The sequence below is a fragment of the Pantherophis guttatus genome, chromosome 10 (genome assembly GCF_059756535.1).
Source record: "Pantherophis guttatus breed Tessera chromosome 10, ASM5975653v1, whole genome shotgun sequence".
In the NCBI taxonomy this organism is placed as follows: domain Eukaryota; kingdom Metazoa; phylum Chordata; class Lepidosauria; order Squamata; family Colubridae; genus Pantherophis; species Pantherophis guttatus.
The window spans coordinates 27,815,892-27,830,630 of record NC_142072.1 but is presented as its reverse complement, the minus strand read 5'-3'; the positions used below and the strand labels follow the sequence as shown (position 1 = coordinate 27,830,630).

Below are 14,739 nucleotides of genomic sequence, written 5' to 3'. Positions count from 1 at the left end.
TGGAAGCAACCTTGGAGGACTTCTAGTCCAACCCCCAGCTCAAGCAGGAGAACCTATACCATTTCAGATAGGTGTGTCTGTCCAGTCTTTTCTTAAAAATCTCTAGTGATGGAGCACCACAACCTTTGAAGGCAAGCTGTTCCACTGGTTAATTGTCCTCACTGTTAAGAAGTTTCTCCTTAATTCCAGGTTGCTTCTCTCCTTGATTAGCTCCCATGAGCCTATCATCTAGGGTGTTGGTTATTCCTGCCAGTTTAGTATCATCTGCAAATTTGATGAGTTCCCCTTCTATTCCCTCATCTAAGTCATTTATGAAGATATTGAAGAGTACTGGGCCTAAGACGGAACCTTGTGGTGCCCCACTGCTTACTTCCCTCCATGTAGATGTACCGTACTTTTCGGAGTATAAGACACACTTTCCCACCCCCCCAAAAGAGGGTGGAAATGTTGGTGCATCTTATACACCGAATACAGCCATTTTTGGCCTCCTGAAACCCCGCCCCGCACGTCCCATTTTCATCAAAAACAGACCCTATTTTTCCAAAAACGGGATGCACAGAGGGTTTGGGAGGCCTGCAGAATGCTCCTGGGGGCTGGGGAGGGCAAAATGCGACACGTGGGGGGTTTGGGAGGTCAAAAATGGGCCCATTTTTCACAATAATGACTTTTTTTTTTTTTTGCAAAAATTGGCCGTTCTTGCCCTTCCCCGCCCCCAGGAGTATTCTGCAGGCCTCCTAAACACTCTGCAGGCCCCATTTTTTGCAAAATATGGGCCTGTTTTCACAAAAGGGCCCGTTTTTGGTCTCCCAATCCCTCCCCCCACATGTCGCGTTTTTGCCCTTCCCAGCCCCCAGGAACACTCTGCAGGCCTCCCAAACCCTCTGTGGGCCTGTTTTTCGCAAAAATGGGACGCACAGAGGGTTTGGGAGGCCTGCAGAGTGCTCCCAGGGGCTGGGGAGGGCAAAAACTTTTCTTGTTTACCTCTTTGAAATCTTGGTGCGTCTTATACTCCTGTGCGTCTTATAGTCCAAAAACACCAGTAAGTAGTACCATTAAGGACTACTTGTTGAGTACAGATGTCAGTCAGTTACAAATTCATCTGATGGTGATGGTGTCTATCCCACTTTTTTCTAGTTTACCAAGAAGTAGATTGTGATCTACTTTGTTGAATGCCTTGCTGAAGTCTAAGTATATTATGTCCACAGCATTTTGCTGGTCTACTAATTTAGTCATTTTGTCAAAGAATGAAATAAGATTGGTTTGGCATGATCTGTTTTTAAGAAACCAGTGCTGACTTCTAGTTATTACTTTACTTGTTTCTAGATGTTGGCAGATCGGTTTTTAAAATTATCTTTTCCAGTATCTTCCTGGGTATTGATGTGAGACTGATTGGTCAGTAGTTTCCTGGGTCTGTTCCCCCCCCCCTTTTTTTTTTTTTTTTTTTTTTAGATGGAAACCACATCAGCTCTTTTCCAATTCTTTGGTAGTTCCCCAGTGCTTCAGGGTTTTTTTAAAGATATGGTACAATGGTTCTGAGATGACATCTGCCAGCTCCTTCACAACTCTGGGATATAATCCATCAGGTCCCAGTAATTTATATTCATCAAGGTCAGACAAGTGTTCTCTTACCATTTTTTTGCTTATTTTAATTTTTATTTCTAGTCTGTCGTCTACAGTTACTGTATGTTTTTGGTAGGTTGGGCTATAGTTTCTTTTTGCGTAAAGACTTGTGAAAAGAATGAGTTAAGCAGCTCTGCCTTCTCTCTACTGCTTGTTACTTCCTTGTCGTCTTCTCTCTTCAGTGGACCGACTGTTCCTTGACTTTTTTCTGGTTAGTTATATTTTGAAATAAACTTTTTTTATTATATTTGACTTTTATTGTAAGTCTTTATTCATTCTGAGCCTTTGCTTTCCTGATTTCATCTTTGCAGATTCTGGCTATCTGCTGATACTATTCTGGCCTTAGTTAGGTGTCCCTCTTTCCATTTTTTGTACTTGTTCTTTTTGTCTTTCAGAGAGATCTTTCTGCAACCATGCTGGTTTCTTCTTGGATTTCTTGTTTTTCTTTTTTAGTGGTATTATGTTGGACTGGGCTTCTATCAGTAGTGGGTTTCAAATCCCGTCGCTGCTGGTTCGCTCGTGCACGCACTCGTACATGCGCACAACGCTTCTGCGGATGCGCAAAGACGTCTGGACGGGTGAGCGGAGCCTCCCTCCACCGCTACGGTAGCAACCCACCACTGGCTTCTACGATCATATTTTTCAGTGTTTCCCACACTTCTTGAGTTGTTTTCCCCTTTAGGATTTTTATCCATGAAATTTTGCTTAGGGTCTTTCTGAGTTTGTTAAAATCAGATCTTTTAAAGTCTAAAACTCTGGTAATGATTATGTTCTATTGCTTGTGTTGCATTATATAGAATTCCAGTATGACATGGTCATTCTCGGCCAAGGTTCTGTCATCTTCAACTCCCTCTATCACTTCTTCTCTATTAGTAGAATTAGGTCCAGTATAGCTTTTCCTCTAGTTCCCTCCTCTACCTTTTGGATGACAAAATTGCCAGCTATGTTGGTTAGGAATCTGTTTGATCTCCCACTTGATGCAGAGTTTGTCTCCCAGTTGATATCAGGGTAGTTAAAGTCTCCCATTACTACTGTGGTGTGTTTCCTACATACATTTGTTATTTGATTTGTTAATTGATCTGCCAAACCATGATGAATCAGGATCAATGGATCAGGCAGCAGGCTGCAAGTCAAGCCTCCTTCTTTTCCTCCTCTTCCTCCACTTCAAAGCACCAGGTTGGGCAATTACCCATTGTCTGCACTCTTTTAATAGTAAACAAAAACATTCCCATGAAAGTCCAGTTCTTTTGTCTATTTTAATTCCAATTCATTCAAAAGCAATTTCATAATCTTTCAAAATAACTATCCCCCTTATTCATTTTAAACTTTCTTACATCCGCTCCTTGTTAAACTTTTTGTTAAAAGTTTTTAATTTTTTAAAACCTTTTCTTCCTTTGTAATCCAGAAAGAATGCTGAATCATCAAGTGGAATTTTCTTAACCTGCCTAAAATGTCTCTTTAGCTGTAAGTTATTTACAGCCAAATGTGTTTAAGCTTGTGGGATCACATTATGGCCATTATGGCTGTGACCTTGGTTTTAAACTCCATGACTCTTAGCCACTCATCTCACAAGCCAGTCACAAAAACCCCAGTTCCTGCAATCTACTCACAAGGAGCAACTGTCTTGATGCCTACCCATGGGTTTATGGTAGCAAGGATTAGAGTCCTTTAAAGAGTTGGGGCTTAACTTGACTCCTGGTTACTTCATGTCAAATCCTTGTAGAATACACTGTAGAAGGAATTTCCACTTATTTTCTGACTGCCCAATCTGTCCCAGACTTGGGATTTTCTTGTTGACTAACCCTGTTCAGCTTTGTTTCATGAATAGCTGCCAGTTGAGGCTTTCGTGTAAATATGATCACAAACGTTGCTCTAGTAACCCTTCCAATTTCTAAAGTAGACTAGTATTCCCAAATTGCAGGCAGAACTGAAACAAAAAGTAAGAGGGACAGATAACTTTTCCCCTTTGCAGGGCACAGCTGAGGATTTTGTACAGTTTCTACATGATAAAATCGCTCAGATCCGGATCGGATTGGACTCTGACTGGGCAGAATCCAATCGGGAGACGAGGGTGGGTCTTGAGAATAATATCTGGATTGAGTTTGACCCTGTTTCTGTCAAGGAAGTGGACAGGATTGTGGGCAAACTTAGTTCCTCCACTTGCCTATTGGACCCTTGTCCCTCCTGGTTGGTTTCGGCTGCCAGAGAGGTGACTAGAGACTGGATCCAGGCAATTGTCAACGCTTCATTGAGAGAAGGGAACTTCCCCGCCTCTCTTAAGGAGGCGGTGGTTCGACCTCTCCTCAAGAAGCCTTCCCTGGATCCAGACTCACTTAATAACTATCGTCCCGTCTCCAACCTTCGCTTCATTGCGAAGGTTGTTGAGACTGTAATGGCTCAACAGCTCCCACAATTCCTGGAGGAAACGGAATACCTTGACCCGTACCAATCAGGCTTCCGACACGGTCACAGCACGGAAACGGCATTGGTCACTCTGGTGAATGATCTCTGGCGGGCTCGGGATGGGGGTTGTTCCTCCATCCTGGTCCTACTTGACCTCTCAGCGGCTTTTGATACCATCGACCATGGTATCCTATTGCAGCGACTTGTGGGGTTAAGGGTGGGAGGTGGTTTTCCTCCTACCTCTTGGGTTGCTTTCAGTTTGTATGGGCGGGAGGGCAGAGATCCACCCCGAGGCCCCTTAATTGTGGGGTGCCTCAGGGGTCGGTTCTCTCCCCCCTGCTCTTTAACATCTATTTGAAGCCACTGGGATATTTGCATTTGTGGCTTAGGGGTGAGATATCATCAATATGCTGATGATACCCAATTATACATCTCCACCCCAGACCACCCCAGAGATGCCCTTTCCGTGATGTCCCATTGCCTGGAGGAGGTACGGGCCTGGATGGGCAGAAACAGACTCAAACTCAATCCCTCTAAGACTGAGTGGCTGTGGATGCCGGCATCTCGGGTTTCAGAGGCTCCATCACTTTTGATAGATGGGGAAAAACTTGCACCCATTGATAGGGCTCGCAACTTGGGTGTCCTCCTGGATGCTCGGCTATCCCTAGAAGACCATCTAATGGCCGTGACCAAAGGGGCCTTCGCACAGGTTCGCCTGGTGCGCCAGTTGCGCCCTTTCCTGGACCGAGATGACCTTCGCACAGTCACTCATGCCCTGGTTACTTCCCGCTTGGATTACTGCAATTCCCTCTACATGGGCCTGTCCCTGAGATGCACCCGGAGACTCCAGCTGATCCAGAATGCAGCTGCACGGGTTGTTATGGGAGCCCCTCATTAGTCCCATATAACACCCCTCCTGCGTGAGCTGCACTGGTTACCAGTGGTTCTCCAGATCCGCTTCAAGGTGCTAGTCCTCACCTATAAGGCCCTTCATGACTTAGGTCTGGGATATTTGCAGGACCTTCTCCAGGCTGCGTCTCACCGTCCTGTTCGCTCACATAGGGCCGCTCTCCTCAGGGTTCCGATGGCGAGCCAATGTCGCCTTGCTGTGCCCAGGGGTAGGGCGTTCTCTGTGGGTGCTCCCACCCTCTGGAATGAATTACCTACTGAGCTCCGGACGGCTCCTGATCTCCGCTCCTTCCGTCGGGACTTGAAGACTTGGCTTTTCAAACAAATAGGCTGAGACTGATTCCGGGCTTTATTATTTACTAATAAATAATTTAATAATTTAATTAATTATTTGGATTAAATTATGATTTTATTGTACTTGTTTCTTAACTTGTGTTCGCCGACCTGAGTCCTTCGGGAGAATGGCGGCATATAAATACATGTAATAAAATAAATAATAAATAAGCTGAGATTTAAGCCAAGTGGGCTGTCTTGATCAGCCTCTAGAGCCCCTGCAGCCCCTTCCTGTGCAGGTACAGTTTGTTTGGGAAGTAGCTTAAAAGGATGCTTTGCCCAAGTTCCTTGGTTGCCAGCCTTCCTGTGGCAGAAATCCATCAGCAGTTCAGCTGGCCCGAGGGCAGGGCGTGTCCCAAAGCAGCTGCAGGCAGTGGGTTCTCTGGCAAGGCAGGCGGAGCATCTGTTTACTTACCAGCTCCATGGAGCTGCCGCTCGGTCTGGCCTTCCTCAAACTCTAAGTTGCAAACTGCTCACTGATTTGTGGTCTTTTGAGAAGAAGGCAGGATTAACAGGAAACAAGAGCTGAAGGCAGAAGTAAAGACCATTTAACTTCATTTAACTTTTTATTGCATTTCTTCTGAGTGTTTTTTCTTCTTCTGAAAGTGCAAGAAATAGGTGGTCCTCAACTTACCACCACAATTGAGTCCAAAATTTCTCTTGCTAACCAAGACAGTTGTTAAATGAATTTTGCCCCATGTTACAACCTTTCTTGCTACCATTGTTAAGTGAGTAACTGCAATTGTTAAATTAATAACACAGTTGTTAAGTGAATCGGGCATCCCCATTGGCTTTGCTTGTCAGAAGGTCGCAAGAGGTGACCCCAGGACTCTGCTACCGTCATAAATATGAGTCAGTTGCCGAGCATCTGCATTTTGATCACGTGGCCACGGGGGTGCTGCAACGGCTGTAAATGTGAGAAACAGTGATAAGTAATTTCAGTGGCGTTGTAACTTTGAATGTTGTAAGTCGAGGACTACCCGCAGCTTGTGTGGAAAGGGGAACTTTCCCCGAGAGAAGACTGCCTTGAGGGCTCTGTATTCCCGGGAGCAGCCCTGACTCACTCACAGCCCTTCTGTCTCAACCCCGGCAAGGGGAGACACAGCCCACTGGCCATGGAGAGGGGTCTACAGGGGCTTCCCAAGTTGCCTTAAACTATGGATCATGGCAAATTCTGCAGATGTCCTTAGCCCACATTTGGCTGCTTCTTGGGAAACACTGCAGAGTAGCCACAGCTTTGGGGGGATGGGGGGTATTTATCCCCTGCCCAAGAGAGAAGCAACTTCTGGGCAAGGACTAAGGGCCCAACTAGAAGGAGCTCTCTAGTCAAGCAGTGACAGGGAATTGCCTGGCTCATCCACCTGTTTGGGTGGGATTTTCCCAGTTGCCTTTGTCTGGGGACCCTGAAGGCAAAGCATTAGCCTTGTGTTGAGGCTGCTACACATCCAAGAAATGTGGTTTTCTCCTAAAAGCATGGTGAGGGCGGGGAGGGGGGGGAAGCATTGTTGGATCTAGACTGGAAGATGCTGAATGGAAGGAGGAAAATTAAATAAATCCCTTGTTTTCTGAGCACTGGCAGAGGGTGAGAAAAGGAGGGGTTAGAGTAAATGGTACAGATTCTTCCTCTTCTATTGAAGCAGCAGGTCCGAAGGTGCAGCATTAAGCATTTTATTAGCATAATCACAGCTCAATAGCAGGATCATTTGAATGCCAGTGATTGCTATCAGGAGCCGGACAGTAGGAGGGGCTTCACGGAAACGCCTGGTCCTGGCCTGTCATCCCTTCATTAACGTAATGCCAGGAACAAAATGGCAGAATGCAATAGATCCCAGCATCTGGCCGGGCAGGAATGCCTTGCTTCAGCTTCAGGATTTGTTGAGAGCACCTTCGCCCGACTCCTGGGTAAAGGGAGCAGATGGGCTCTGCGCTTTCCTCCTCTCCTGGCTGGCTCCCTGGAGTCACCTGCTTGTCCTCAGGGAAGAGGAAGCAGAACTGAAGAGGACCTCAGGCAGATTCTGCATCTTATTCCAGGGGGATGTCTCTTTAGCAATGGGACATTCTCATCAAAAGGGGCTCAAAATGTACCTGTGCCAGGCCTGTACATATCTGGAGTTTTGGCTGAACCTGAGCTTTGTAGCAGGAGTTCATGGAGGGGTCTCAGCCTTGAGACATGGGAATGAATGAAACCCTGGGAATGGGAATGTCTCTGGGCAATGTCTCTCAGGAGACCTCCTTCAACAGAATTGCCTTTTGCACACACACACACACACACACACACACACACACACACAGAAGGGAAGCTAAAGAATGGCTTCCATGTAGCCTGTTTACCTACAATCTTTACCTCTGAAGTAGGGAAACAATCCCATATTCATAGGATGGATGTTAGAGACTATTTCCAGAAAGAAGACTCCATGGTTTGGGGCTAAAGTGACACAACCTTTTCCTTACCTTTATTCCGCTATCCCTGCCCTCGGTCAATCTTGTTCCCTCCTTTTTCTTCCTTTTGTCAGGACATCAGCCCTTCCTCATCTCTGTCCTTCTTTTGGCTGGAAGGAGAGGTCATTGCGTGTGAAAGTGGTTATGGATCAGGGATTAGTTGAATTTTTTAAGAGTGCCTGATTTTAGTGGCATTCAGTTACTAAATTCGTTAATTTTTGCTCTTCCCCATGTCAGTTTTGGGAGCATGGCTCCAAATCTGTATATTTCATTGCTTCATCTGTGTCATATCTATGCCTATGGCAGTGTTTTTCAACCTTAGCAACTTGTGTGGTGCAACTCTAGGTGCTTCACATATGTGAAGTCCACATATGTTAGGGAATTTTAAGTTGACAAAGTGGGGAACCAGGGCATTACACATGGTCTGTATTTTTATGTAGTGTTTATTTATGGTGGGGTCATCTTAAATTCAGTGCCATCTTTCTTTTGATAAATGTGTTGATATCTGGTGTTCTACAATTTTAAACATCAAGTCTTGGGGAAAGTGGCTTGCACTACTTATTTCCAGCTGCCAAATTGCATTAAGAGGAACCTAAAAATACCATTCAGATTATTCTTCTTGCAGCATGTGAGCTGCTGCCTAGAAGAGCTGTCACATAGCTATTTAGTGGGGGGGCGGGGGGGGCTGTGGCAGCAAGTTGGGGGTTGCAGCAAGGTAGCAACAGTGGAGTCGAGGCATTTGGCAAGGCCCCCTCAGCAAAACATGAATTGGGTGTTAGTCTTTTCCACACCTAATAAGAGGTTGGGGCTCTGACTTGTGTCAAAACCTGAGAGCATAACATTCAGCCCCCAGCTTCCCTAATGGATTCTCCAGCTCTCATTTGAGAAACCCCAACATGCAGGTGACAATTATGGCTTCCGTTGGTTTAATCAGTAAATCCGTCAGGTCAAACTTCTATTGATGTTTGAGAAACAAATTTTATTGAATGGAGCTCTTGGAGTTAAAAAACCCACTTGCTTCCATGGTGACCTTATTTTGATTCTGGATTTTGCTTTTCTGCATCAGGGGAAAAAAGATTTTCATCCAATAATATGCTTTCTTTTTTAAAGGAATTTTACTGTCAACAACTCGCACAATATTGAAGTTTTGGCACTAAATAATGTGCAGTTGACTGCCTGCCTCTTTTTTTTTTTAATTTGATTTATATGCCACCCTTCTCCAGAGACTCAGGGCGGCTTACAATGCGTTAAGCAATAGCCTTCATACTTTTGTATATTTTATACAAAGTCATCTTATTGCCCCCACAAACTGGGTCCTCAATTTACCTACCTTAGAAAGGATGGAAGGCTGAGTCAACCTTGAGCCTGGTGAGCTTTGAACTTGCAGTAATTGCAGGCAGCTGATGTTAATAACAGTGCTTTAGTCTGCAGCGCCACCAGGGCTCTTCAGAGATTGATGTGAATATTTTAATCAATTAGGGCCTACTTAATTTCAAGTTGTATAATTAATTTGTGCAAGAGCTCACCAGAGTATAGTCTCTACACCTTATGTTAGACTAGTGCTTTAGTCCCGGAATAACACTGTACTTCTGAGTATATAGAAAGCATTTTTCCAACACAGACAAGCCAGTTTTGCATCTGAGCAACAGTTTATCAGCATTTCAGGCCCCATTTTAAGAAATATGTTTTGAAAAGGCTCCTTTCTGCACTTTGGCACTGAATGAGAACAGAAGCCCTCATATGCAGGTGGACCTGGGTCATGTTGAATTATCCTTGAGGTTCTTTGCTTAGCCTAGATTATTATATTATAATAATAGCCTAGAGATTATTGATAAACTGTGAATGGAACAAGAGGGTCACTGACTTGTTCCCTTTTTCATGCATACCCTTTTTTTTTCTTAATTTGTCGCTAGGAGATAGAGAGTTTGGCATGTTGATTTTCAAGTAAATATAGCTCAGCATCCCATCTGGCTGCTTAACAGCTCTCTCCACATATCACAGGCAGAAATACAGAACAAACTAAGGCTGACAGGCTTGCTAGGGCAGGATTCAGAAGGCTTCCAGCCAGAGTTGAAAAAAGCTTGGTCCTCACTAGGGTCTTGGAGTGTCCTTGAAATGGTCCCGATCTCTGTCTTCTTTGCAAGGGTGCTCAAGACATGCTTCCATTCAGTTGGGGAAAAGCAACAGGACCTGAGAATGCAAAGCCAGGATTTGTTCATCATGATCTGTATCTTTTTCCCTGATCTTCTGTCTCTGATGCAGGAAGAGAACTTTCTGGTTTGCTATTTCCACCATCTTCGACTGAAGGTGTGCTTTTACTCTGGACCGTCCAAAGTGAGGCTCTGCAAACCATGGTGGAAATGAGTGGAAGGGATAAATTCCAGGATTCCCTCACATTTCATCTGCCATCTCCACCATCCGGATAGAAACTAGATCTCATCCTGCCTCCCAGATAAAAACATATTTAAATAAAATCCCATGCCCTCTCCCCCCACCCCCCATCCCCTGTGTCAGGAGACTTTCTTCATCAGGAAACTTGATCCTGGGTTCGAATAAGCTGTACAGAGTTTATTGTACTTAGGGGCATTTTGTTGGTTTGGGTTGTGTTTCTTTTTCACTATTCTCTATTCTAGCACCCTAGGGAACATCATGCGTTGGCATTCATAGCCACTTGACAGGTTTCCCATGGCAGCCAATCACTTCAGCTCTTCCCTTACCCACTTTCTGGGGTTGCCTGGTTGAAGGTAGGAGAAGAATCTATGGAGGCATAAGACACTCTCTGGGAGTTGAGAAGAAAGCAAAGTTGCTGGGGCTTCTTCTTCAGCTTCTTTCCTCTGCCTGCTAGACTAGCTGAAATAGCAAGAAAAGTTATCAAATGCAACTCCTCCCATGTTGAACACCCCAATTCTATACAACAAGTTCAAATCTTGCAGGAGGAAGATGGCAGGATGGAATCCATCTCTTTTGAAGGATACTTTGACGAATGATACTGAAAGCTGCAGAGACTTTGAGAAGAACTTCCAGGGCTACTCTTATCTCCATCTAGTTTTTGGCATAGGTCATTCATCAAGATAGCCAGATCATTGCCAATCCTGGCTGGAAGCCTAGTTGAAATGGGACTACATGTTCATTTTCATTCTGGTTGGAAATCTACTATAAGTAGAACTGTTCACCTGGCAGATTTAGGCGAATGTAATTTCCCTGAAGCCTGTCAGTTCATTTTTAATTAGTTTAATGCTAAGATAGAAAACTTTGCAGACATTCTGGGAGTTATCCTATTGATGTGCATCAGAATGTACAGGTTGTAGAGTAAACTCTGTTAAGAAGGGGAAGTCAAAAGATGTAGAGTTAGTTTTTACCTCCTCTGGGAAGAAGCAGGTGGCTCTGGTGAAGATTTGAAGGTTGTTTGTAACCATTCTGGAACGTGACCATTTTTTACTTGAAATTATTGAAATATGAACTCTGTTTCAATAGAATAGAATAGAATAGAATAGAATAGAATAGAATAGAATAGAATAGAATAGAATAGAATAGAATTTTTTATTGGCCAAGTGTGATTGGACACACAAGGAATTTGTCTTGATGGTTGTATGAACCCCCCCCCCGCGTTATTTTAATAAGGGTTCTATGGCTAAAAGAGCCTTAAACTAACACTGTCCAGACAGTTCAGGATAATTTATGGAATTGGCATAGCCCACCAAGGAATTGTGGCACATTCCCTGTGGGTTGCTGCCCTCTGCTGAACATCTCCAGATGTTCAAGGCAATCAACATCTCTCCCTTCATTTTATCCCCTGTGCAAGAGAATGACAGGCCCAAAGTGAGTTTCTGTGGCTGATTTTAAACCAGGCTGTCAGGCCCAAAACCAAGAATGAAATATGGCAATTCTTCCATGTGGAGTTCTTTATTGTTTCACACCTATAGACAAATTTTTGCCAGACTTAGTCCTCTACTATCTACATCTACAATATACTCTGGGAACTATAAAGGAAGGGCTGTCTTCACCCTCCTTCTCTTGCTATCTGGGCTGAGTTATCTCTTACTCCTCTGGAATGCATATCCCCCCTTTTCTGGGGACCCACCTCCTCATTATGGTCTTAAGCCAGCATCTCAGGCCCTATATCACCTGAGATTGTCAGAGTAACAACATGACTTTGTGTGCACATATTCCCTATGAACTGTAGAATAGTTGGTGCTGATAGTTGGTATGGGCAGAGCATCTTCCCCAGTAAGAACTTCAAGACCATCCATGAATTAGGACATGCTAGGATGTTGTATCTCAGAGAAGGGAGATCTTCTCAGTTTCTCAAGGATACTTTCCACAAAAAGTTACTTTTCTTAAGAAAGTTGAGGGCTTGAATCGAATTTTGTTTAACCCCTAATTAACAGGCTCCTACTGTATAGGATTTACCCCGACCCCTACATCTTCTCTGTATTAGTTCTTAGGATAATGGCCAACTCTCCAGCTTGGCTTAGAGTTAAGGTGATCTCTCTCAACCCAGCATATCTCACTGGGTGGTCGTTGCAGGGAAAATCTGGACAATTCTTATGTCTGCTTCTGGAGGAAAAGGGGGGATATAAATCTAGCCAGTAATTGCAGTGTAATGACAAAGCGAAATTGTTCTTCCCAGAAGTTGTTTAAGCTGAACCTTTGGCCAGTGCCACAGTACTAAGGAGATGAGAATTGCTCTCCTGGACTAGGAAAGTCCTCTTTGCCTCCTTTATGAATTAGGATTTGCTGTCAGATATCCTGACATACACTTTTGATTGTATCCCATCAAGGTAGCAAGCAGGAGTTCTTTCCCTGGTTCTTGTAGCTATCTCTGCGCAGGCTTCCTGTTGTCATAGGGAGGGGGGAGGCCAGGGGCTTTGAGGCCCCTTGTCCTGTTACCGCCACAACTCATGGAAAATGCATCCAGCCATGCTCTTCAGCCAGCTGGTAAGAGCTCAGTCCTGCAATGAAAGTGTCTTGGAATAAAACTTTCCTACCATACCTTAAAGGGTGTGGTATTAAAAAATATCCCAAACTCCTAGCTGCCAGACTTAAAATATTAGGCATCCCTCCAAGGGAAGGGGGTGGAATGGGAAACCTTTGACCCTCTTTTTGGATAGCAGCATATTGTGTCATTTAGAGGCGCCTGGAATTTTTCCAAAACCAGTGAAGAAAATGGCTTTGAATGCCAGCCAAATCGAAGCAAATGTTTCAGTCTCAGATTTTGGAAGGTGAAAGAAGGTGCCTGGCAAACCATTTGGTCCCAATCCTGTTAAATTCATATTGTTTTGGTTTCAGAGCAAACTGAAAAATTGAGCTTTTTTTTTTTTTTTCCCTGAAGGAAAGAATGTGCTGGCACTCCTTTTGCTGGCATCTGACCTGATGAGGAAATAGCAAAAGAATTCCTGGCTGCAAACAACATATTGGTCTTTATTTGTGGGGGGAAGGGGCGCACATGGAATTCCTCAAATTTTTTCCTATAGGAAAACAGAGGAATGTTCAAACAGGCCCGCGCAATTTGAACAGCCTGCATGGTGGCTGCTTCTGAAACCGTTGGGAGAGACTCTCGCTGCAGCTGCACCCAACTTGCACAACTGCTGGTTGCTGGCCTGGGAGCCAAGCTTGGGAGGAGGGGTTTGGAAAGTGCGTGCGAGGCAAAGGCAGGAGGGCTAGAGAGTGGGTGAAGATGGGAGCACCAGCTGTCTCAGGGGAAGCGTTGGCCCTGCGGATGGCGTGCTTGGAGGTGCTGGGGCTTTTACACCAGGCTGCTCCCACTGGATAGTCTGGATCACCTCCAGTTGGCCAAATGGCCCTTCATTCTGAATAGGGTGCTCCATGTCTCAAAGGCAATACTCCTGTTGCCAAGCTACCTGCCTTGTAACAGAAATTGTCCCCCTGACACCACTGGAGTAACTCTGGCAGCAACTGCTCTCTGGCTTACATGGAGCACCCTATGATTTGGCAAGATCAGGTCACATGGGGGAGGGGATCTGCAGGGGTGGGGGGACACTGCTCTTTGCTGGCTGCATTCAGACCTCCTGTGATTCTGTTCAGCAGAATCTGCCACGGGGGCAACAGCTCACTGGGAACAAGACAGGGATGCTGGCAGAGGAGTGGAGCTGCTTCAGCTTTGGCCACTGCGTTCCATGCCAGCACATCCCAAATGTGGACTCTGCAGCATTTCCTCTCCGTGGCCCTCCCCAAATTCCCCCGTTTGTGATCCCTTTCACACCACCTTTCTTTCATCACTTTCTGCTTCTTGCTTTTCTAAACAAGACAGAAGGAAAGCTTAGGCCAGTTTTAATCTACCTTTGAGGCTATTGTGGTAGCCCAGATTCAGATCCAGAGAAAGGCCCTTTGTGTACTAAGGACTGAGTTCTCCATGTTGCCAGCCTGGCTGCCAAGTGGTTCTTCTGAGCCTCATTGCAGAGGCACTCCAGACCCACAGGGAAACTTTTCCTGGTTAGAATGCCTACACAAGCACATAAGCCCAGCACAATTTAAAGAATAGGAGTAGGGGTGTGTGTGTGTAGGCGTGAGTATGTAAAAAGTGAGCCTTTGAGCTTCAGAAAATACAAAAGTAGATGCTTGTTTATTCATTCATTCATTCATCAGATGTATATATGGCTGCCCTCTCAGGGAGAAAGGCCATCCTTGGTGTGGAAACTTGCACTCTGCACATGCTCTAAATTCCTTTTCTATTGACACGGTTATAATGTCCACTTAACTGCCCCAGCTCGGCTCGAGTGGTGCGGACGAATTCTGGGGCTGCCCAAAGGGCTGGCGCGCCGCAGCCTCCCTCCCAGCCCCGATCGGCGAAAGGGCCAGAGACTAGCGGGGAGGCCGAGCCGGGGCAGCCGGCGGGCGCTGGGTCGCGGTCCGGGGGGGTTCCGAGCCTCAGCCGGTCTTTCCGGGCACGCTGAAGGCCGCTCCGGCCGCCCCTCGGCGCGCCTGCCCGCCTTCCTCCCCTGGCCCGCCGGCCTCCGCCTCCTCGCCCGGCGCGGCCCTTCCTTCCCGTCGGGGTTGGCAGCAGCGAGCTCCTGG

At 45.6% G+C, this 14,739-nt stretch overlaps 1 protein-coding gene across 22 annotated transcripts in view; it reads left to right on the top strand.

The window, feature by feature from the left end:
- Positions 1 to 14,739, top strand: part of LOC117663256 (microtubule-actin cross-linking factor 1) — a 323,136-nt gene that overhangs the window by 237,283 nt on the left and 71,114 nt on the right. The window lies entirely within an intron of this gene.